This window comes from Diabrotica undecimpunctata, chromosome 4, assembly GCF_040954645.1.
Source record: "Diabrotica undecimpunctata isolate CICGRU chromosome 4, icDiaUnde3, whole genome shotgun sequence".
NCBI classification, from domain to species: Eukaryota; Metazoa; Arthropoda; class Insecta; order Coleoptera; family Chrysomelidae; genus Diabrotica; species Diabrotica undecimpunctata.
Window position 1 is genome coordinate 144,577,898 of NC_092806.1, and position 24,347 is coordinate 144,602,244.

The 24,347-nt window shown below is 31.4% G+C and overlaps 1 protein-coding gene across 3 annotated transcripts in view; it reads right to left on the reverse strand.

Annotated features, from left to right (window-relative positions):
* The window catches only part of IP3K2 (Inositol 1,4,5-triphosphate kinase 2), a 229,704-nt gene that overhangs the window by 88,872 nt on the left and 116,485 nt on the right, over positions 1-24,347 (reverse strand). The gene's annotated exons all lie outside the window — the stretch shown is intronic.

Genomic DNA, 24,347 nt, shown 5'->3' on the forward strand with positions numbered 1-24,347 from the left:
TTTTACGCACTCCGCCTCGTAGGCATCCATCTGCTTAAAATTTCCATTCCTTAAATATTCACTACAATAATTATTCTTTACATTCTTCTGGGACATTTCCCTATCATCAAAATACATTTCTTCTTCATAAACATCATTATTTTCTTTTAATAATATCCTATCAACTCTTATTCCTTCTTCCACCTCATCTTTCTGCATAAATTTAATTATTTGCCCTTCCAAAGTTACCATTTTTTCTTCAAAATCTATCTTTACTTTCTTCTTTTCCAATTCATCATTTCCCATTAATATATCAACACATAAATCCTTGACAATAAATCCTTGCATATTAATTTCTTTATTAAGAATATTAATTTTAAAATTGGCTAGTTTATCAATTTCACCCAACTTCTTATTATTTGCACCAACAATTTTAATTTTTGGAATCTTTATTATATCTGATAATTTTAATGTATTAAAAATAAAATTCTCCGAGACTAAAGTACTTTCTGAACCAGTATCTATCATAATCTTAATCATTTTATTTTTGGCCAAAGCATTTATATAAATTAAATTAATAGATTCAATAATTTTATCTTCATCTAAAGAAATAAATTCAGAAGGTTTTTCATAATAGCAATGGCCTAACTTGTAATTCAGAAAGTTTACTGCACAAAATTTTGATTATTAGAATTGTCAGATTGTATCTGACCACTTGGATCTGATGTCCTATGTCTTTCCCTACTATGACTTCTACTCACATTTTCCTGCCTTGTACTATTTTGTTCCCTGTCTTCGCAGCTTCTATTCCTTCGAACACAATTTACCTGTCTGTTATAGTTAGGTCGCTCTGTATTTCTTCTATTATTAAAATCTTGTCTATTATTATTAGTACTGTTATTAAAATGTTGTCTATTATAATTACTGTTATTATTATTAAAATTTTGTAAATTATTACCATATCTATTATATGATTGCCTATATTGTTGATTATCATTTTTATTATATTGAAAGTTATTATTGTTTTTTCTGTTGTTATTATTACTTGTCATATTGCCTCTTTGTATTCTTTGAATAAAATTAATAAAACTATCAATTGTTTGAATATTTTGTACAGTTACGGTTTGCACAACATCAGCATCAAAATGTCTAGATACATTTAAGACTGTTTCATCCTCTCTAAGTGGTGGTTCTAAATATTTTGCAACTGTTATCAATTTCAATGCATAATCTACCATATTTGATTTTAAATTTTGATTATACTTTCCAAAATATAGAATTTCTCTAAACTTGGCTTGCTCTAATTCACCCCAATAATAATTTAAAAATTTATTTTCAAATGTTTGAAAATTATCTAAATCATTCTCAATACTAGCAAACCAAGTTGCTGCATTGTCATTTAATGTCACTCTAATATAATCTTTAATATCATTAATATTATTCACAAATCTTAATTTATGTTTTAAACTATTTATGTATACTCTAGGATGCAAATTTTTTATATTACCAGAGAATTTAATCCCAGTCTCATTTGTTAAATTTAAGTAAGGTCTCCCTATGTCTCTCATTTGTGAAATATCATCTATTCTCTGTTCCACATTTCTTATTTGATTACAATTTATTTGGATATTTTGTTGTATATCGTCTAATTTTTCTTCTGTGTTTCTCCTGTCTTCGTTAATTTTTACTTCTAAGTTACATTTCTGTAACTCTATTTTCTGTTCTATATCTATCTTATTATCTTGAATAATCCTCTTTACTTCTGTCCTCTCATTGTCTATCCTTTTCTTGTAGTCATTCCGTATACTTTTTATTTCATTTGCTACTTTTTTCTCTGCAGCTTCAAGTTTTTTATCCATTTGTTTTACAATTTTATTATTATTATCTTCTATTTTCTTTTCTAATTTTCTATAATTCTCTTCCAATTTCTGTTCCATTTTTTTCATGTCTTCTTTGACTTCTTTTGAATTCTCTTCCAATTTTTTTATGTCTTCTTTGATTTCTTTTGAATTCTCTTCCATTTTCTGTTCCATTTTTTTCATGTCTTCTTTGACTTCTTGTGAATTCTGTTCCATTTTGTGTTCTATTTTTTTCGTATTCTCTTCCATTGTCTTGTTCATCTGCATCAATAATGACATCAAAGCTGCCATATTGACATTTTCCTCTCTTTCTGGATTCATTTCTGCAGTATCTTGTGGAGCTTGAACTAAACTCTCCTCTTGTATAGGTTGTGTTTCTACTTCCACATCTTCTTCATTCTTTTTGCTTCTTGTACCTTTCTTTCCTTGAGACATTTTGAGACTTTACTTGTTCAAATATAATTAAAAATAAAATCTATAATTTTTTCTTTCTACTGATAATTAATTTAATTATATGAGAGCACTTATCTTCCCAAACTAATTCTTTTAAATAGAGAGCCCCACGTTGGGCGCCAAATTGTTATGATGTGTTTTTTGTGTTTGAATGATGAGCAATGAGTATTTTTAATAATATAATATATAGGGTTTTTATCGCGGTTCTCAAAGAATTAGCTTGTAAGTACTTTTTTAAATTATCTTTATTATAACTATTATGAAACACACATATATATCTAACCTAGTCAATGTAAATTTAAAATAAACTATCTTTAAACTGATATTCTTATAAAACTAATTAAATTCTATAGACAATCTAAAATTTAAACAAACTATCTTCAAAATTGAAATTGTTATGACACTAACTAAATTATATTAACAAAATTTTGTACCTTTCTTTCACTGAATGCCTAAATGAACTATTTTCCACTAAGTATATAGATTCTAATCACCACTGAATGTCTTCGTACTTCAGTTCTCCTTGTTTTTTGTGAAATTACTTTTTTCAATTATCAGCTTCTACCAATTTAAGATATATTTTTCTTCACCAGCATCTATACACCACCAACCAAACCAGCAAACAGCATTTATATTTATTCTTCTTTTCAATATACCAATATCCAATTATTATAAGTTGATTTATACTAATCTCCAACCATAATATAATTTAATTTCTTCCAATATACCTTTTTTATCTTCAATAATTATTTGTGTATAATTATAAATGTGCATTAAATATATGCATAATTTTTAATCTTCATTTAACTCACTATATTAAACAATTTGACTATTTGTAACTGATTCACTGACTGTCTTGAAAATTCTGAACAATTTACTTCACTCTACTAACTTTCATAATAAACTGGCCTGACTTCTGACTAAAAACTTCCAAAAACTGCCCTCTTGAATCCAAATCACGGGTATTTATATCTTTTGGACATTCTAGAACCATCTCGTAAGATATCATGTTCTATTCAGTTCTATTTAATACATGTCTGAATTTTCTGGAACAAACCATTTCGCAAACATGGCCATCTCCGGAGATCCAGAGAATTCCATTCTTTTCTATTAATAATTTTGTTTACATTTAGGCTTTTCAGATCAGAATATATAATTAAATTAGTAACTTAACATTCTAATTTAATAAAATACACATTCCAAACAATATATTATAACCCCACTTATATTCGTATTTATTTCCTAAAATGTCAACTTGGAGATAACGTATAGTGTGTTGCCTAGTCACATGGCTCACTTAAATGTATCTACAAAATCATAACTACTAAAATACAACTTTTTACAATTATTATATGCTAATTTCTTAAAATTGCCCTCACATAAATATATTTTTATTAAATTCTCTAGTATATAACTTATTTAAAACAACCAAATATCTAATATTATGTAGTATATAACTTATAAATTATTTTCTATAAACCCTAATCATCACAATATATATATATATATATATGTAATATATATATATATATATATATATATATATATATATATATGTATATATATATATATATATATATATATATATATACATATATATATATATATATATATATATATATATATATATATATATATATATATTGTTGTGATCTGCTTTATGATGTTTTATTATTGATTAACAATTAATTTTAATTAACAAACTATCTATTGATCTGTTTTATAATAATATCTACAAAAAAATTTACCATATAAAAAATATAATTTATTCACAAAAAAATAACTCTTTAAAACTTGGAATCTTAGTTCGTATGCTTATATTTGATTTTATCTTTAGAATGTCTTAAAGTTTTCTTTCATTCAAATTATTTGACTGACCTTTATTTTTTTTACACCAATGATGTCTCCTCTCGATCAAACCACAGTTCCTTCCTTGATTGATTATGTCCGGCTACCATCAAATCTTTCCCGTTCCCAGCATCGATCCAAACCGCATACCAGCAAACTACTCCTCCGAAAACACAAGCCCAAGCCTCTTTTGACCGGTACTCTTTATTCACAAATTCTCCTTTCTTTCTCAATTAGATCTCGTGGACTATGCAGACTCAAAAGAGGTATTAATCTTCTCGTTTTTGATCTGCTCTCAGCTTCCACCTTTTTCACTAACGAACGAAAAACACTCTTACTCCGATTGACTACACAAAAAAAAACACGTCTTCTCTTCTGGTCTGCCGGTAACATAATCCTCTTTTCAATCTCCCCAGACAACCTTCTCCAACTCTCTCATCCCCCATCATTCTTTTTTAACCAATCATAAGCATTCATCTTTCCCACTAATTTTCGATTCAGAAAATTTCCAACATAATATTTAAAACAAATAAACTAATTTCACTCAAATTACTTTTCAGAAACCATTAACAATTTTGCCTTTTTCAACCGAAATAAGCTTCCAAATTCTTGTTATCTCATATCTAAATCTAATTCTTATTTACTTTCGAAACATGTCCACCGCAAAATACAATTACAAAGTTTATTCCTTAAATATATAATTACACGAATTCCATTGTCCTTTCACTATTCACTTAGTCCTTCAAGGAAAAACTAGTCCGTCACGGAAACAATGTCTTTTCTTATGCTAACGATTACAAATAAGTACAGGGTTGTATTTTAACTTATATGCCCGCTATATATTAAAATAATAAAAAAAAACTCTTTATTCTATTTTTGATCGATAAACTGATCCATAACAATATATATATATATACATATATACATATATATATATATATATATATATATATATATATATATATATATATATATATATATATATATATATAGTGGTTATTATTTGTTGTGTATGATGAGAGACTGATATATCGGGGTCAAATTATCAATATATCGGTTCTTTTATTAATGGCTTGTGGATGTCTTAGGATTTGGCACAATTCTTCTTCTTAGAGTGCCTGTCCATTCCGAACGTTGGCGAGCATTCTGGCTATGATGACTTTGTTGGTTGAAATACGAAATAGCTGTGTTGAGGTCTTTCTATACCATGCTCTCAAGCCAGGATATTCTTCTTCGTCCTGGGGCCCTTCTCCTTCAATTTTACCTTGTAAAATGCATTGAAGTAGCTCATACCTGCCTTGATTTCCCATTATATGTCCCAAATACATACTGCAGCTCACGGCCCTTCACGATGTTGACCAAAGCCGCAGTTGTGTTCATCTTCCGTAGTACTTGTTCATTGGTGAATTTGTCTGTCCATGGTATCTTCAGGATCCTTCTGTATAACCATAGCTCAAAAACCTGAAGTTTTGATAGAGTTTTCTTCTTCACTGTCCACGTTTCTACTCCGTACAGAAGCACTGAGTACATGTAACATTTAATGAGCCTTATTTTTGTTTCTAGTGTGAGGTCATGGCTCTTGAACACAGAGATCATAATCACGAATGCACTTTTTGCCTTTCCGATGCCAAATTTTGATCTCTTGGGTATTGTCCCACAACTTATTGATTATAGTTTTCAAGTAGTTGTAGGAGGGATCTCTTATGATAATTTTGTTGTTTGTTAAGTATTTTGACGCTAGTGAAGTCGATTTGGTGTTTGGTTGAAATGGCATGTTGTGCAAAGGCACAAGATGGTTTGGTCCTAATATTCTACTATCACTTTTGTAACATTTTAGTCGACCTTAAAGAGGATGGCTAATCTGGCTAATGTATCAAGAATTGCACTCTGCACTGGCTTGTATATTAGATGACTTTAGTGTGTTCTAAACGGGTCAATGGAGTTTTGGTTTTCAAAAACAATCTTCTTATAGTCCTGTTGTTTTGTAAGGCTATTTTCACTAGTAAGTTATTGAAGAGTTTGGAAAGCTCATTTCTAATTTGTGGGAAACAAGGAGGAGAAGCATATTTTGTTTGTATATTGTTAGACATGGATGGTAATTTCAGTCCGTTATCCTACGCAAAGATATCGTGACGTCAAGATGTTTGATTGACGATTCAACTCTACTTTGAGCTTTGTGAGATGTTTCCGGAGTAAGAGTCCTGTGAGTTTTTTTATACTCTACCTTGAACGATTAGTCTTTCCATGCCAATTTTCTTCTAGTAATATAATCAAAGTACCTCAGAATATTTCTGTTTATTTTTATAATAAATCTAGTATTTGTATTTATTTTGTTATTTAGTTTTTGAAGCGCAGATGTATTTGTACGATTTGCTGGCCATATAATTCTTAATATCCTCTTGTATACACACATCTCAAATGAGTTGATTCTGTTTGCACCATATTTCTTGATAGTCCACGTTTTAGAGGCATATGATACAATGGGGATGTGGAATATTAGGGCACATACAAGGCGAAGTTTCGTGGCTTTAGGTATGTCGTTAACTTTCCAGATTTTCGTCGTCTTATATCTGTTTTACACCCGCCATTATTTGTTATTAACGATCCTACGTACTTGAACTTTTCCACTACTTCCAGTACTTCGTATTCCGATATGCCCGTGACTTTGAGCTGCATTAAACAATAGTAGTAATAATAAATGCTCCTGTATAGCTTCTTGTTTAATTTAGATTTCATCGCACTCTCCTACCCAAGTACGTATAATATACATTTTGTCTGATCTTTGCAAACGTGCGAATGTTATAACTTACCTCAACTACTTATGTAAGTATGTAGGTAAGTAATCAAATAATTTCAAAACATACATCACTGTTTGTCCGTAATTGTCTATTGTGGCAGAATTTTCTGCATATTTCATTGTATATAACATATTGTAAGAAAAAATATACTTCATTTGACGTCAATGATTTTTAACGATGATTGTTTTGAATGATGATTGAATGATGTATTGTTAAGCATCTACAGCTTAATTTTTATGGTTTAAGGATGAAAAAAATAAACTTTAAAGTATAAATAAATTATGACTAAAAAACGTAACATATACAAAAAATATTATTGGGGGCTTGGCTACTATTCGTTGCCAATATTGACAATACCTACAATATAATTGTATTTTGACGCTAAAACTACATATGAACCTTAATACAAAGCTTAAAAATGGCTACAAATAAGGAAAGTTACTTTTAAATGACAACACCGATACCCTGCATTGATAAAACCAACATCTGTGACTTTTTTGGCCTAGCGAGAGTTCTGATTTGTCTCTAACAGTCTAAAATTTGCGTAGCGTTACTTTAGTCTTTTTATTCCGCAGATAACAGTTTAATAGCAGCAAAACACAGAAACTAAGACGTACTGCGCTAGATACATTTGAAGTCTGAAGTATCCAATGAACCATGACTGGATATCCAAATAATATCCAGTGTTTTATATTTAACAGCAATTAAGAAATTACGGAAGCACAACAATTAATTGTAAAATTGACTCATTGAATGTAAAAATGATGCTAAGGATAGATAGGAATCATACTGAACAAAGGTTTGATATTTACTTCCAATGTTAATGCAATCATTTACAAAGCAACAGCCATTCAAATTTAATAACAGTTATTTTGGTTTATTCTCCTATTCATCCATTATGGTAACAACAATGGATCACTGATGAAATATTGAGACTAATACAAAGTCATGAACAAAATCAATAGAGAAATCAGTAAGAAGATCCGGGATGCGAAATAAAAATGGTACAACAGAAAATGTATTAAGATAAAAGAACTGCAGAAAAAGAATGACACGTTGAAAATGTCAAAAAGGTGCAAGAAATAGCTGGATCCTATAGGTCAATTTCAAGTAGTTTACTTGATAAACAAGGAAAGATCATAGTCGATGAACAAGACAAACTGGAGAGGTGGAAAAAATGTATTGAGGAACTGTTTGATGAAAATATATCGACTGGCCCAAAAATAACCTTCGATGAAATGAAAAGAGCGAATGGAAAGAGGAAATGGAGATGTACAACTATCAGAGAATAGGAAAGCAACCGGGGCAGATGAAATTTTCAGAGAAATAATCAAACTACTTTAATAAAATATATGAAACGGGGCCTATACCCACAGACTGGCTACTATCAACATTTGTAATGATAAGAAAAAAAAAATAAACGCTAAACAATGTACTGAAAATTTTCTTAAGAATACTGTCTGGTTTCTGAAACAACCTTGGAACCAGAAAAGCATTAGTCAGTTTGCAGGTCCTGGTTCAAAGATAAAGCGATATAGAACAACCAGTATATACGTGTTCTATTGACTTTCTGTCAATGACTCCTATTGACGAAAAGACCTTTGACCATGTCACCGACGACAAACTCATAGGAGTCTTAAAACAGGTGGGAATTGATGACCAAGACCTTCGTATTATCAAAAATATGTATTTACATTAATGTGCAAACATAAAAACTCAGAATACAACAAAAGCAGTGAAAATACGCCTGGAGTGAGAAAGGGGTGTATTTTATCGGCTTTGCTTTTTAATATGTACTCGAATTTATTTTCAAAGAATCCTTAGATGAAGACACAGGCATTCAAATAAACGGAATTAATGTCAACAACCTCAGATACGCAGACGACACAGTAAATGAACAAGAATTGCAACTACTTATAAACATGTGTTGAACATGGGCTAAAGCTTTAAAACAAAACTTATGGTTATCAGCAAAACAGAGTTACAACCAATGAACATCAGAGCGTATGGAATAGAGTTAGAAAGAATCCCCAATATCACTTATTTGGACGCCAAAGTTAACGATAACTGGTATATAAGCAGAAAAATAATAATTCGCAGTCAAAAAGTCAGAGCCGCCAGATCTGATTAATAGAGATATTATTTTAAACCTTAAAATCCGATTAAAACGCTGCTACATATTCTTCACATTACTGTAGGGCATGGAGAGCTGAACTCTTACAGTAACAAACTCTTAAAGCAACACTAATAACTAAACTTAAGGCCTTTGAGACAGGTGTGATGAAACCTACCGGTTATAACCTAAAACCGGTTTTTTTACCCTGCAATAACCGATTTTTCCTGTTGTTTTTTGTCACAGATATAACCAGTTTTTTTTTGGTAATAACCGGTGAAAAACCAGAGAACAGATCCTTCAGAAAATAACAGACTTCAGATAATGATGTTGGGAGTTTGAAGCCTTCAGAAAAGTCATACTGGATTATATCTCCCAAACCACCAAGCTCCTCGATGAATTCGATATGGTGGAGCGAACATGGTAATTGTTCACATTGTGAACCTGCATTGTTTTGTACACATATTAAATTTAGTTGTTACAGACAGCCTTTTTGCTAGATATAACAACGTGTTTATTTCCTACAGGAAAAATCCTGTAGGAAAACTTCTGGTAAAATACAATGCATACCAACTAGATGGGATTTCATCTACTATATGCTCCCAAGAGTAGGACTTATGTCCCTTGCATAGCCGCAATATTGGCAGATCCCTCAATTTAAAAAAGTACTGAGAATGATTTCTGGTGCCGTCATAGAATTAATCAATGAAAGTGTAAGAATTTGAATAACTTTTGATGAGGTTACAAAGGAAATCTAAGGTTCCCAGTACATTACTACCAGCCTTGTAATCCCTTGTGTCCATCATCGAAAGGTCGTTAAAAAACTTCTTCCCAAAATCTAGTGCAGTCCAAAGGCGTCTTTTAACTAGCCTTCAAGAAAGAGACACCAAGCTTTTACAAAACCCTTTTTTATGCCATGCTACACACAAGGACCGAAGGTTTAAAAAATTATTTATGAATTTGTTGTAACTTGGCAGGAAGTACCTTGACGAAATTTAAAAACTTTCTCCTTCCTGCTCTTTCCAGACTAAAGAGGCCACAGTGGGGTCAAAATCAAACCCTCTTTGGTCTGCATTCGACCTGAAGTTCGTGAACAGTGCTTCCAGTTCAAGTTATCTGGAAACACACATTTAAAGTTCTTTACCAAGTGACCTCAGTCTTTACCTGCAGCAGCCTTTGCTGTCGAGAATAAGTGACCCAATTGTATTCTGATAGAAGAGCAAAACCTGTAGGTCAGGTTTGTCTTTTGTAGCCAAAAAATACATTTCGTTGATCGGAAGTCCAGGTAAACGATATTGTGCTGTTTATATATCGATTGATTATTATCTTAGTATTAATATATTCTTTCGATAGTATCGATATCGATAATATTGATATCGATTCGAACGAAGTATCGCGAATGAAAAAGCAATGTAAATGTAACATTGTAACCTATTGGGTATTGGCTATTGATTAAAAAAACCAAAAATCGATTTTTGGAACAACCTTTTTTTGACAGGATATAACCGCCAGGTTAAACCGTAACTAGAAAAAAACGGTATAACCGCAAATCGGTGTTTTATCAACAACCGCCATCTCTACTTTATGATGTGGATTTACCGATGATTAGTGCGGATAAGTCGGGTGGATCGAGTACCAAATAAATATCAAAAACAATAAACATTTGAAAGTTACAATATTTTGGCCATATAATGAGACATCCAGAGAGGTATAACCTTCTACACCTAATAATCCAGGGCAAGATCGCCGGAAGAAGTTGCCGTAAATAAAATTATTATTGCCAATATATCTCCAACGTTTGATAGTCGAGCAAGGTACTAAAAAAAGATCATTATATACGTTTATTTATAAAAATTTGTTAGAATTTTATAAGTATCTGATAAAAAACAAAATTTTATCAAAATAAGCTTTAATAAAAAAAATTTCTATTTATATGGTATTATTTCCGTATTTATTCAAAATAATTTAAAAGGCAGTTGTTATTATCGATTAAAAACACTTAATACCGTTAGCCATGTGCTTAGAACATTCCGAATCGTCCTCCAAAGTAAAAATCGGCACCTTTTTCTTTAGGTCTTTATTATCCAATCTCCAGACAGCCGTTTTGAAGCCACCTCATCCCATAGCAATTAATTTCCACCATATCATGCCTACTAAATAAGGAATTAGCATTATATAACAGCCATAGGTAGACAAACAATTGTGACAAATGCATTCTCAGTTCTTTTTCTTGGTTTTATGACCACCCAGAAGGTTGAGTTACGCATCACACAACTGTTTGCGGATGTAAAGAATACGTTTTTGTATTTTTTGTAACAATAGTTTCACTATAAGCAGTAATTTACGTTTCTTCTGAATAGAGTAGCGTTTTGCAATACGTGTTTTCGATGATGTAAAAGTAAGAAGGATTATGAAAATTAGCGAGAGATTTCTCGATAGTTTGAATTGGTTAAGTAGTTGACTTCCATAAAATTTACCTTCTTCTTCTTCCTTCCCTCTTGTATGTAGGCTTTAAAGTCTGTTTCTTCTTCAATATTAGCCTCCTAAGTTGTTTAAATTATCGCACCATCTTTTTCTTGGTCTGTCAATACTTCTTCGTCCATTTGGTGACTTATCTCGTGCTATTCGTACTATCCTATCCTCTGCCATTCTACTTAATGTATTCATTCCACTCTGTTGTGGAACGTTGTGGAAATATTTTCATCTCTGTTGTTTTAGTAGTCGTCTCGTTTTAGATGTGTCAGGTTTGGTCTCCGCCGTGTATGTTAATATACGACTAATTGCTGCTTTATAGATTCTTGTTTGTGTGTCTTGTCTTAGGTGTTTTTTCATTCAGATTGTAACGTTATAAACGTCAGATCTCTATTAATTTATATTTAGATAATTATTTCATTTTAATTTCTTTATTAATTTATTAATTTCTTTATCTTCAGCTTAATTTTTACTATTTTTTATTTAAAAAGTAGTTGGCGCCCTATGTTTTACTTTTCTTCCTCTGTCTTTATTTTCTCTCTCTTTCTGTCCCGTAGAATAAATATTCGCCCTCTCTTTTTTTGTCCGGCAGACTATTCTGTTCCGTGTTGACAGACAAGCTAGTTTCATGATATCTATAGCAAACTCCTGTGACATCTGTGCTAACTTCATTTAGTCTCTCACTTTCTGTCAAAACAACTTTTCTAAGGTGGTGGGATTATTTATTTAAAAATAAATAAATAAGAAAGTATTTATTAAAGCTTGTTATTTGCCACCAAACCAAAAACCCAGAGCGCAATTCCTCGAATAAAACAAGTACGATTGGGCGCCAATGTGTAACGATAAGACTACCAAAGTTGATTGAGGTATTATTTTTACAATAGTACTTCAATTCTCTTTAGTAGTCTTATCGTTACATGCTTTTAAGCTTTGTTGTCGTACTTCTTCTTCAACATCTCCGTAACTAGTTATATCTATTCCCAGATATCTAAACCTTGCTTCTTGCTTTATTATTTTCCCATCAATTTTGATTTTACATCGTAGTTGGTATTTAGATGTCATACATTTGGTTCTTTCTGCTAATATTTAACTAATTGTTTATTTCTTATGTAATGCAAAAAGTCCACCTATCCAAATTCCAAGCGAGAGTGAAATCTCAGATTCTATCAAACAAAAAGATTTACCTCGTCTAATACTTGAAGACGTAAAGAAATGTAATTATAAATGGGGATTAAAACAATTACTGCATTAGGTCGTAGAATCGGATAATGTTGGATACTTTTAAGTTAAACCTGCTAAACTATCGAAGAAATACTCATTTTGACATTTTAACTGGTAAAGTAAAGGCCATGTATGAATACATGCTTCCCATCTAATTCTGATAAAAAGAAAAGGACAGTTATTTCACCCTAATAGGGATCATCAGAGACGGCTATTCACAGTCGTTCTGAAAGTGAAAATAAATCTTTTCTGTCTTAGGAAGCAACTCTGCCATGGCTTCGTATAGACGCAAATAGCGACATCTGATATTAAAATCCGTAAACTAATTTTCGATAACTTTATTAATAGAGGATCAAGTAAGCGAAGATATCTATTGCAACATCTTTATGTATAACATTTTACTAGTCTATTGTGTCAATCAGCGCTGCTCAACAAGTTCAACTAAAACAATTTTTGTTTAATTTCTTATGACCTGTAATGAAGATTTACCAAATAATCAAATAAGTTATGCCATTACAAAACCATATTATTGGTAAAAAAATAATGTTTCATTCACATAACTATCATTTAAAAATGATATCTATGGAGATCGTTTTACCATCAAATTCATACTTGCAATCATATATTACATTTTTGTAAATTAAAAAAATTTATCCAAAACATTCGAAGAATTCGAAAATGTTACCCACAATGACGCCAATTCTAACATCTGTTCTTTCGCAAACATTCACCTTCTATACTGAATTAGATTCTGAACCGCAGCCTGGACCATGAAAAAAAATGAAACAACAATAGCTGGAAAACAATTTTTTAAATATGCAGTAAATGTGCTAATACAGATATGTTTAGATGTAAACTAGGGCATATATGTCTGCCTCCTAGATTATAACAAGGCATTCGATACAGTGAAACATAATCCGTTAATAAAACTACTGAGAACAAAGAATACCGACACACAGGATATAAGAATAATAAATAATCTGTATTATAAACAAGAAGCTGTCATAAGAATGAATAATTTAAAAACTAATCAAATAAAAATGAAAAGGGGTGTTAGACAGGGCTGTGTCTTGTCGCCATCACTGTTTAATGCATACTCAGAGGAAATATTCAAAAAAGCATTAGAAGATGAAGTAGCACGCATAAAAATAAATGGCCTACCCATACGTTAAATTAGATATGCTGATGATACAATACTAATAGCAGAAAATATTACAGATCTACAAAAAATTTTATATAAGGTTGTTGCAACGAGTGAAGAATTTGGTCTGTCACTAAACATAAAGAAAACAAAATTCATGGTTATATCAAAGAAAAATATTAGATACATCAATCTACACGTAAATAATAAGACGATAGAACGAGTTCAGAAATATAACTATTTAGGGGTAAACATTAAAGAAACAAACAATTATAGAAAGAAATTAGAGTTAAAGTAGAAAAGGCTAGAAGTGCATTCAATAATATGAAACAAATATTATGTTGTAGACCTCAGCCTAAATCTTAGAAAACGAGTACTTAAGTGTTATGTATTTTCTGTTCTTTTGTATGGTGTGGAGACATGGACTTTAAATAAACAATGTCTTAATAAATTGGAAGCATTTGAAATGTGGATATATCGAAGAATGCTGGGAATCTCCTGGACAGACAGAATAACCAATGAAGAAGTACTAAGAAGAATAGAGAACAGCAGAGAGATACTGGATTCCATCAAAATAAGAAAACTACAATAACTGGGTCATATAACACGTGGTTACAGATATGAATTCCTAAAACTAATAATGCAGGAAAAGATTTAAGGAAAGCGCCGCATAGGTAGAAGAAGAAGGTCCTGGCTAGGAAACCTCAGAGAATGGTTTGTATGCAGCTCAACTGAACTCTTTTGAGCTCGTAGTGTCAAAAGTTAGAATAGCAGTGATGATTGCCAACCTTCGTTGCGGAGATGGCACGTAAAGAAGAACTTTTTACATATATAATTATGCTCAATATTATCTCGCCTGGAAATTGTCAGTGAATTAGGCTTGATGGGTATACCACTTAAAAAACGCGCTTCCAGACTCTACTTCATAGGTGTTCGGTAAAAAGGTCGATAATATATTAAAAATACCATAGGAATGTTAACAAAATAATAAATTATATGAACAAAAACATAAGTAATAAAAAACTAAGCCTAATTTTTCGTTTTCATCGTATTTTTATGAGTATTCAAGAACTCGGTCAACTTCAGTAGTACTGTAAAACCCACAGAAATTAATGAAATTATACACATTTGTAGTGAAAATTATGCGTTGAAAACCTTCTATAATAAATTGGTCTGATGTCTTTTTATTGTAAAATGACCATTTATTTTAATACAATTTTCTCTAGAGTGGCTAGTTTACGAGATACAGGGCGAAAATCCTTTGAACCCCTTATTCCAAGATGGCGTGTATTCAAGAACCCAGAAAATGATCATGTAAAATAACCAGAAAAAAAGTATAAGGCACAAAAGAAAATTTGTTCAAAAATTTTTAGTTATTTTTGTTTATAACATTTTTATTTTCAATTTTACGAATAAAGTAAGACAAATAAAGTTGTAGAAAATTTAATTTCCTACAAATTTTTAATTTTGAACTTAAATAAATTGTCAAAACTATTTTTATCCACAATAATCGAGTCAATGATATGTGTATAATTTTATACAGCTTTTGTACTCTTCCTTAACCCACTTAAAATATTATATCCAGATATACAGCGAGGTTATCGACTCTTATCTTGAATTACGTCTAGCCAACAGTCAAAACAAAAACTTAACTAGAATAGAATTGTTTTATTTTTTATGTTGTTGCAATTAATTTTGTTTGGAGAGGGTAATACTCTTCTTACTCTGGTATATTGTTGACCCAATCATATCGAATGTTTGCGACATTGGAAATTTCATCATTTCGTTTCCTGATCGATTAAGTTTTAATTATTGGATTCTATTTTTAATATTAACAGTACAAAGTGCAAAAAATGTCACGATATATTTTTAAAATAATTTCACTTTATGGACTTTGAACAATTATTTAATTTTAGCCTACTTTCATAATTTAGATTATAAATATATTCCTTAAAATCCAACAGCAACCAAAGAGTTAAAATGCTAATCGGATCTAAAATATAAACATAATAAAAATTTAATCATTTTTAAGCAATTTTGACAATCATCATTGGTTGAGCGTCGACCTTCCTAAGCTAATTCCTCCATGTAGTGCAGAGGGTATATTATTCTCTTTAATCACTTCTCTGGTGTCAATCCTTTCTGCCATATAGTCAATAAGTACTATTAGTATCAAAAAGTTTATGGATTGCTGCCAAAAGTTTATTATTTTTAACCTTTGATACTTTTTCCCTTGTTGGTGCTTCAATGTGTAGTTATTGATGTAGGTTTATGTGATTTTCTGTTATCGCCTTCTTGAACATAATTTAAGTTGAGATGATCGTTGAAATGTTGTTTGCATCTATTAAGCGCTGAGTTTGTATTATGGAGAATTTCACCGTTGACATCTCTACAAATTTTTAGTCTTGGCTTAAATTCTTAAAGCTTAAATTCTGAGTTCCGATATGCAAAAAGTACATACAAATTAAAAAAAGTTATCTTAGTGGACGATTCCGTTGAAAGGAAATCTTTTTCGAATTTGGCACATTAAAACTTTAAAGTATGTTCATCGAAGTGGCTGTGCTGCTGACAATTTTGAGAAATAAGGGACTAACTTCGTCCCAAATTGACCTAGGACAACTTTTTCTTTTTCAAAATTTTAGAAAAATGCAAGATTCCCAAATGTGAAATAATAATTTTCTGAATGCAATAGTTAAAAAGTTATTATAGTTATATATAATCAAAAAATCGACTTATTTGCAATATTTAAAATCGTTTTTATTTATTTGTTATTGATACTCAAAGAAGAGATCGTCTTTATTAAGCTATCTGCAGAATTACTGACTGAAAATATAAAAAAAATTATACAAAAACCGAAATTGCTGACTTATTTTGTAACTTTCTAAGCAACAAATAAGGATAAAAACATTTTAAAAACACCATTTTGAAGATTTTTATATGACTTATAAGATTGTTATTCTTAAATTTATTGCTGATGTAACTATCTTTGTATCTTTTGCTGATAAGCTAAAACACTGAAAATTTACATTTATTTGTTAATAACTAATTAAGTCCAAAAAATCGACTGCAGGAAGCATAAACATTCTTATTACAGAGGTTCATACTACTCAAAACAAGTGCCTGGCGGGGTAGTATCACCAATAAACTAGTCTTAAGGCACTAATATAGGCCGAGCAACACTTCCAAAATCCTTCCTTCATTTATCTACTAACTATCAGCCAGGAGGCTGACCCTTTTCCCTGTTTTGCCTTTCTTTGATCTCAAAAATTGGGCAATTTTTTGAGAGGAAAATCATCGCACCTATAAATATATCACTCTCGGGCGGGCATTTCGTCCTTCTAAACAATCTGACTCACTTGTTGGCCTCTTATCAAAACGTATTTTCCATATCTTGAACTTAACACATATCTTTTTCTCTTACCTTTGTTGTTGATCTAGCTGTCTTTCTTTCTCTTCTTTGTTCTTGATGCTTCAAGAGTTTTTTGACACGCTGTGTTTTTTCTGCTTGTTGCAATCTCTTACTCATTATCAAACTACTTCTTTTTTCTGCTCTGATTTTAAATAATATGTCAACAGCTTTCTACAATACAATATTGTTTACGTATACGGTTTCTGCCTTTATTTTATCTTCTATTGGCTCTCTGTATAATTTGCTATGTCCTGATCCTTTGGTTTGTGAATATTTATTTTTTCTCTTCTCTCTCCGTTTTTTTTCAATTGGACATTCTTTCCTCCAAACCATGCATTAACCAAATAGTGACACCTGTCTATGTTTGCTCCTATGAAAGACCTAACATTTAAAAGGTTGGAACAGTGTCTTGCATCGATGACTATATGATGTATCTGGTTAATGTTTCATTCTCAGAGATTCCCATGTTACCTTATATATGTTTTTGTGTGGAAATCATGTCCCACCTATTACCCTATTCTTAATAATAGCACAGTTTATGAAACTTAGTCCGTTGTCATTTGAGTCTGCGTGTAGGCTCTCTCTACCGATGGTGGAAGAAAAGATATTCTCTCTTACGACTTTGGCATTAAAGTTTCCCGCTATTAATTGTTATGCACTTATCATACTCTCGGTTTAGTGTTTCATAGAACATGTCTTATTTATTGTCATCGTTTTCTTTGTTAAGTGCGTGCTAACTCTTCTTTTTCTTCACGTGCCATATAAAAAGTATTTGTTATTGACGATCACCATTTCGAAGGCTTCTCAATCTTCTGACACATGAGATAATTGTACTGCATTTGGTATTTCAGTCCATTTACGAATGTTTTTTAACCAAGAAACTTGTTTTCTTCCTACACCTCCTATTTTCCTTTTTCGCTTTCATCCTTTAAGTCTTATTCGACATATGAGATCAATGAATACAGATATGCTCTTCTTCAAGCCATCCTTCAAGGAAAAATATTTGGAAAACCAGGTCCAGGAGGAAGAAGAACATCTTGGTAAAAGAACCTCAGACTCTGGTTCAATACAACATATGTGAAGCTTTTCCGCGCTGCTGCAGATAAGATAAAGATTGCCATGATGATCGCCAACATTCGTGACGGCTAGGGTGTTAGCTGTAATAAATATTTTAGTTATTTTTTTCCACGATTCCTGAGCGACTCCACCTCATCTGCTATAGATCAATGATATCTGCTTTGGCTTTATATTTTTCTTGTATAAGCAAAGCTGTAGCTCCAAGATGAAAAAGTCTTTTTAAAAAGTCTTTATTTCGATTGTAAGTTGGTCGTGGGTTAAACAGTTCGTCTCCTTTCTTTATAGCTTTCATATTATGAAATACGAAATTTTTACAGGGTTGGATAGTTAGCTCAACGCCAAGCCTTCTGTTCAGGGGGCCAGTTTACCCGCTCTCATCAGTTCCCGACCCAATATTCCACCCTGATTGGATATCGGGTGTTCAGTTGGGCTGTTAGGTTTAACACGGGTACCAGCGTGAAAATGAGAGTCGGATTTGAGTAAAATTTTCTAAGTGGAGTAAACTGGAACCAACTCCATGTTTTCGGATTCCCACTACCAAATATTTTATTTACGTAAAAAAAGATTTAGATTAAAATATGCAGCATTTTTGTGTTTAAATATATTTGTGTTACATAACGTCTGGATGTTTAGATTTGTTATCACTTCTATTAATTCTAATTCAGACGGATATATTTATAGTGTATTCAAATCAATTGAAATTTCCGCGTTTTGACACAGTTATTTTAATTTATTGACACAAGTGCGTCATAACATACGAAATTCGAAATAAACCGATTTTCACGAGAACGAGGTAAGATTTCATAATTTATTCGGGTCGATTGGTCGGTCATTGCTTTGTTAACCTCGAGCGGAAAAAAAATAGAAGAGAAAAGAATTGAAAAGATTCGCAGAGGTGATCGTTTGCATAGGTATTAGCTGCAGATGCAATGATCATCTTTGTTTCGAGTTATTTGTTTAGATTTGTAAAGATATTTACAAATATGTTTAAAAATAACTTGACATAAATGTAGTATACCTGATGGATCACTAGGCATTGTTCATGGAATAATAGGAAAGACGATGACATCGAAAAACCGTTAGCAGATTGCCGTTGCTCAATTTTTGAGATCAAAGAAAGGGAAAACGCGGAAAAGGGTCAGCCTCAATGCTGATAGTCAGTAGATAAATGAAGGTAGGATTTTGGAAGTGTTGCTCGGCCTATATTAGTGCCTTAAGACTAGTTTATTGGTGACACTACCCCGCCAGGCAACCGACACTTGTTTTGAGTAGTATGAACCTCTGTAATAAGAATGTTTATGCTTCCTGCAGTCGATTTTTTGGACTTAATTAGTTATTAACACATAAATGTAAATTTTCAATGTTTTAGCTTATCAGCAAAAGATACAAAGATAGTTACATCAGCAACAAATTTAAGAATAACAATCTTATAAGTCATATAAAAATCTTCAAAATGGTGTTTTTAAAATGTTTTTATCCTTATTTGTTTCTGAGAAAGTTACAAAATAAGTCAGCAATTTCGGTTTTTTATAATTTTTTTTATATTTTCAGTCAGTAATTCTGCAGATAGCTTAATAAAGACGATCTCTTCTTTGAGTATCAATAAAAAATAAATAAAAACGATTTTAAATATTACAAATAAGTCGATTTTTTGATTATAAATAATTATAATAACTTTTTAACTATTGCATTCAGAAAATTATTATTTCACATTTGGGAATCTTGCATTTTTCTAAAATTCTGAAAAAGTAAAAGTTGTCCTAGGTCAATTTGGGACGAAGTTAGTCCCTTATTTCTCAAAATTGTCAGCAGCACAGCCACTTCGATGAACATACTTTAAAGTTTTAATGTGCCAAATTCGAAAAAGATTTCCTTTCAACGGAATCGTCCCTCAGAATTTAAGCTTTAAGAATTTAAGCGAAGACTAAAAATTTGTAGAGATAGATATGTTAACGGTGAAATTCTCCATGATACAAACTCAATGCTTAATAGATGCAAACAACATTTAAACGATCATCTCAACTCAAACAAATTATGTTGAAGAAGGCGATAACAGAAAATCACCTAAACCTACAATAACTACACATTGAAGCACCAACAAGGGAAAAAGTGTCAAAGGTTAAGAATAATAAACTTTTGGCAGCAATCCATAAACTTTTTGATACCAATAGTACTTATTGACTATATGGCAGAAAGAATTAACACCAGAGGAGTGACTAAAGAGAATAATATGCTCTCTGCATAAAAAGGTTGATCAAATTGATTGCAAGAATATTCTTCTGAAACTATTTTCTTGGGTATCTTAATATTATTGACTATTTTTTGGGAATAAGGCATAATTTTATTTTCAAATAGGTTCATTATGACCTTTTGATTTCCGAAGTTCAAATCGAAATATCAAAACAAACTTATTTTAAACGTGTGGCTTATTCCCAATAAAAATAGTGAAGAAATAAGTGATGATTACTTGATGGAAATTCATTTTATATAACAATAAAACCATGAATAGCCAGAATAGCCATGATGATTGCCAACCTCCGTCGCGGAGATGGCACGTAAAGAAGAAGAACAATAAAACACTGTAAACTTTTGTTTCCAAAACATCCACAATTTTTTTTATAATATCTTATCACTACAGCGGTTTCGGCAGCTGTTCCGAAACAGCTGTAGTGATGTTATAATCAATTTTATGGAAGATGTGAAAACAAAAGTTTTTAGTGTTTTATTGTTACAGTAAAGAAATTTGTTCAATAACAATCGTAGTCTTATAGCAAAATATAATATTTAGACCACAAATTATAATTGATAAATATAAAGTCCGGAAGGAACTATCTAAATTGTGTAATTACTAACGTATGTGGTTTGTGACCATTACAATCATCATCATTATGACATAATAGATTATTACAAAGTAGGGGAGACCGGGGCTAGTTGACTAAAGGGGTTAGTTGGTTATTTTCATCTAGTTCCTCTAATGTGTAACAGATGTCGCCCGTAGACACAATATCTGAACTGCAAACGCACCTCCATTTTACAATATCGCTGTTACGGTCGCTTGTGTTTTGTGTCGTTGAGAACGAGAAATTTAGAATCATCCTTGGTAAGTAATTACTTTGGTTCTCAACATTTTCATATTATTATCTATACAATCGTTCGCAACAAATTTCATTGAACCTTTTTGAGAAGTAACATACATTGACTATGATTAGACGTGATTTATTCGTATTTTTGTTAACGCATGTCTGTCATACGGCACTCGAAATGACAGGGTGACGCATGGGGCTTCTCGACTAAGCCGTTCCGAGGTATATTGAGTTAGTCGACAAACCCCATCCTGTACTCAAATTTCAAAATTTGTGAACTAAGTTGGCATTTTACAATGGAATAATAGGTTGATAGTGATATTGAGTCATTTTGGAAACTATTACAACTGTTATATTGCATATGTTTCTCCAAATATAAATTTATCTGAAGCATTAATTGTCTTTATTTTGCAAGCGTGTGAATTTGCAAGCACCGGATATTTGTAACGTTGACGAGATGGGTATTACAACTGTTTAGAAGCCGGATAGAATAGTGGCACGACGTGGCTTCAAGCAAATATCTTCAAGAGAAATAACACTCACTGTTGCAGTTTTAACAAGTGGTAATACTGTTCCCCGTTCTTTCTTTTCCCAAGGGTAAACTACAAGGAAACTGTACACCTGGAAATCTCCACAGGATTCTATGGGAAGGATTGTAAGAAATCAGATTAATTACATGCAGCATGTAAGTGCTGAAGAGGACAGGGATTGACGGAAAAGAGTTAAAAATAATAGCTAACCTGTATTGGAATCAATCAGCGGTACTCCGAATATGGAGTGGATATATTTGACAAGATCTGTTCGAATATGAATGCGGGTCGTAAAACCAGGAGATGGCCTTTGTGTATCTTCTATAATTTGATAAATATTGCAAGTATTAACTCGTATGTTAGTTACACCACAAATACATTAAAAGCAAATAGAATTAATCTTGCCAAACGCTGGCTGAAAGAACAATTGGGTATTACAACTTTATGTCGAAATCTTAAGCAAAATATTAAAGTTCTCCCCAAAATTTCCAAAGAAGTTGAACGTTCGTTACCTGAAGAAAAGAAACACAAGGCATGTTTCCATTGTCCGAGTAAAAAGAGGCGCATGACTACTGCATATTGTAACCAATGCCATCACACTATATTTGGCGAACACCGAGGTAATATATGTACAATGTGTGCAAATGACACACATACATCGTACATACATATTTATATTTGTATCACTTACTAAGACTTGCATTTTTTCTAATTTTTTGTAATAAAATTGTTTATAATTACATTTTTGTATTTTTTTCCAATTTTTTCTTAATGTCATAAAAATGACGATAGTTCACCTTTCTAGGGTTAAAAAGGTTTGAATGTACTGTCATCAGTTTCTGAGGATACACTAAACACATTGTTTCTGTTGCTGCATTTTTAATATTATTTTTAAGAGATTGTATGGCGAAATAAAGAAAACAGTTGCTCTTTAACTTGTAAAGAGAAAATTCCCAGTGGTTGGCTGTATAGCATAGTTACTTTTTGTTTTAAAAAATGTAGGTTTTCCCATGACAAATAAAAAATAACACAGACATACACGACCGAAATTATTAAGCAAATAATATGTTTAAACAAAACCCAATCAGAATAACAGTGGTATTTTATCAACTTCGCAATATAGTCCGCTAAATATTTGCTGTGTTCACAATTTTAATGGGTTTTTAGAATATTACACTTACTTTTCAGAAGCTATGTTTCTATTTATTTATTCCAATTCCTTATTCTTACCTGAAACAAAACAAAATGGTTAGTAATATTTACTTTATTCCTTTTATATTTGTAATTTTTTACGGTTATTTTAAGATAAGAATATTAACCCAATATTCAAACACAATAATTGGAAATATGAGTGGATAAAAGTATCATGTCGTATTTTCAAAGTTTTGAGTAAATTAACTTATTAATGCCCACCGCCAAAAGAGAAACTAAAAATACCTAAATCCTTTAGGAGTTGCTTTTAATTATGATCATAATTATATAAAAAAATATTTTGTACGTTTTTTTAAATTTGGTTTTTGAAAAAAAATTATGTACCCAAGCAGGTACACTGGGACAATCAGTATAAAATATATAAAATATAATTATATATAACCAGTAGAAATAATGAACATAAAAATGCATACAGCCCAAGGAAACATTTGTTAAAAATACATACATACGAGTATACATAAAAAACACATTAATTATGAAATTATGAGTGAAATATTTTAAAACACTCTCTCTGCTCAGTGCAAAGAGTTACATTGCATTTTTCACATATCCATCTAACTCTTATGTGGCATTGGCGACATCTTCGAGGGTTCGTGGTTCTTTTAGGAAAATGGCCATCAGGAGCATCCAGTATACTCTTTGGCAGCGAACCAGATAGTTTGATAGATGTGGATCGTCTTTGTATGGCTTTTTTGAAAGCTCTGCAGTAAAGAAGGACAATATTTCTTTGAAATCGTAGCAATATTCAACTTTTGTTGGAAACCTTTTTTTTATTTCTAGCACCTTGATATAGGTTTTTTATTTCTTTATTTCTGCAATTCTCTTCTATTTCTTTTAGCTTATTTTCTATGTGTTTTCTCTTCTTTTCTCTCAGCACCCTCTTTACTTTTTGTCTTTGCTCCACATATCTATTCTTTGTCTCTGATGTTTCTTTCGTGATCATTTCCATCCTTAATAATTTTCTTTTATCATTCTATTTCTTTTTGGTATTCTATGTCGAACCAGTCTTTCCTTTTTTTATTCTCTTGTTTATTAGAGTCTTTTGCTGCTTTGTTCATTACTTGCTTTATGTTTTCCCATTTGTTCTCAGTTTGCTCTTCCATTTGTATTTTTTTAGTTCTCTATCCATTGATTGTTTCCTCGTACATTTCT